At 35.4% G+C, this 2,050-nt stretch overlaps 1 non-coding gene across 1 annotated transcript; it reads left to right on the top strand.

Moving 5' to 3' along the window:
- The first annotated feature begins 265 nt into the window (after window positions 1-265).
- LOC150049195 (U6 spliceosomal RNA) lies at window positions 266-368 on the top strand. Its single transcript, XR_016539065.1, has one exon. It is a non-coding gene; the product is annotated as a U6 spliceosomal RNA (small nuclear RNA).
- The last annotated feature ends 1,682 nt before the right edge of the window (window positions 369-2,050 follow it).

Genomic DNA, 2,050 nt, shown 5'->3' with positions numbered 1-2,050 from the left:
AGTCAAGATTTACATAATATTAGATGCAACCAGAAAAATGAATCTAGCATTCAGCTTTCTTTCCATTAAACTGTGTATTTAGAAAAGTCCAGGAAGAAAAGTTTTGCAAAGACTATCAAGAATGAAGGCTCCGTTAACCAATTGTCTTCTCTGGAAGCACAACTTAATATGTTTGAAAGAAATGATAAAACAGAATGAGACTTGTCATAATACTTACTAAAATGTGTGAGCTCCAGTTTCTAGAATAGTATTAAGATTAAAACATTTGCTTTGGCAGCACACTTGCTAAAATTGGAAAAACACAGGCAAAATTAGCATGGTCCTTGTGCAAGTATGACATGCGAATCTCTAAGGCTTTTAATGAAAGTATTATGACAAGTCTAAGACTAATAATCATTCCAGGTACCAGGAAGATGACAATTCTCTCTGGGAGTAAGATGGCATCAGCAAAGGACGCAGGAATGTTTGACTTTATCCTCAGCTACTAAGTTTCATTTAGGAAAAATATGATTGTCACAATACGAGAGAGCAATGGCTAGAGATACCAAACATTTCAACTCAAAGGCTTAGGATTTGCAACATATATATATAGCTAATCAGCACATCTAGACCTCAACAAAATAAGAAGGGTGAACATTTTTTATTGTTGGGGTGACGTACCTTGGAGTTACAGTTACATTCATCCGGTAGCAGGTACATTATTTCTTAGACATTGTTACCTTTTGTTATGTTTTCCTCCCACTTTCCCTCCTGGATGAACACTTTTATGTATTCATATGAAATACATTGTTTGCCATCTGTTTGTCTTATAATGCTCACTGATTGCCAATATTAAGGATACTGTTAAATCACTGTACTTACAAATATTTTAACAGGGCTTGGTACAGAATGTGTCACATTTTTTGTTCAGAAAAGGACAGTTTTTTAAGTATATAAGGAGATCTATTTGAGGTGGAATATGATAGTAAAGAGGCAAATTTCAGTTACCAGGCCACTGTAATTTATTTAGGAGATGGAAGTTTAGATATTATAATAAGGGCCAATTATCCCATCATGGATAGACAAAGGCTAAAGCTATGGGCTTGGATTCACAGACTCAATCACCGAAAATGCAGCCCATCACTGTTCTGATTATGATATTTAGGTAGCACACAGTATTTACATGACATGGTTGTGGTCACAGATAAATAGAGCTTCACAATGTGCCCCAGTCAGTGGTAATTTCTTTCTACCTAGATGGTTCTATTGGGTTCAGTGATAGCCATCTCTTGGTATGTTTAACTCTCCAAGATTTTCACCTGAATAATTAGCTCTAATACCTAATCACTCAACATGATGAATTGCAATTCATTCATTGTTGACTATGAGCAAACTCTATCCTAATATTTCAAAATAAGACTTGGATTTTGTTAGTTAGTGAATACAGTATTAATAGAGTCTAGGCTGCTAGTGTATCAAGGCACTAAAAATATTTCCTTAGTACGATATAATGGAGGAATCAAAATTACAAAAGAGAGAAAAATGAAATTATTGGAATGATGGCCTTGAGTAGACTGTAGGTGTCAAGAACTAGACAGAGGTAGATGATTGACTTATTTTGAAATATAAGCATTTGACGAAGTACAAGTGACTTATGCCAGTATGCCTAGCTACTTAGGAGTCCAAAACTGAGGACCCCACATGTATTGGATTCCAAGAAGTAAGTCCACAAGGATTTAAGCAATTTCATGGATTTGCACTCTGTAGAATTTTACTGGAAAATGGAAAAATAATGTGGGAACTGACCGGAATAAAGTAAGGTAACGGGCCTTGAGATAGGAAGGGTTATAGAGAAATCTATGCATAACCTGGGCATAGGTTGAAGCAAAAGGCTTAGGAAGTAAACTACAGTTTGAGAAAACATGGTGAAAGTAACAATATTGGCTCCACTCTAGTCTTTTCATAGGCATAAACTTTATTTTAGAGATATTTAGATATGTTTTAGGGTCATAGGAAAATTGAAAGGAATGGTCAGCTGCTACTTCCTGTATATCTCACTCTCTCTACACAC

This window comes from Megascapheus bottae, chromosome 20, assembly GCF_031878675.1.
Source record: "Megascapheus bottae isolate mThoBot1 chromosome 20, mThoBot2.hap1, whole genome shotgun sequence".
Taxonomy (NCBI): Eukaryota; Metazoa; Chordata; class Mammalia; order Rodentia; family Geomyidae; genus Megascapheus; species Megascapheus bottae.
The sequence above is the reverse complement of the archived record's forward strand: the minus strand, read 5'-3'. Positions and strand labels throughout refer to the sequence as shown.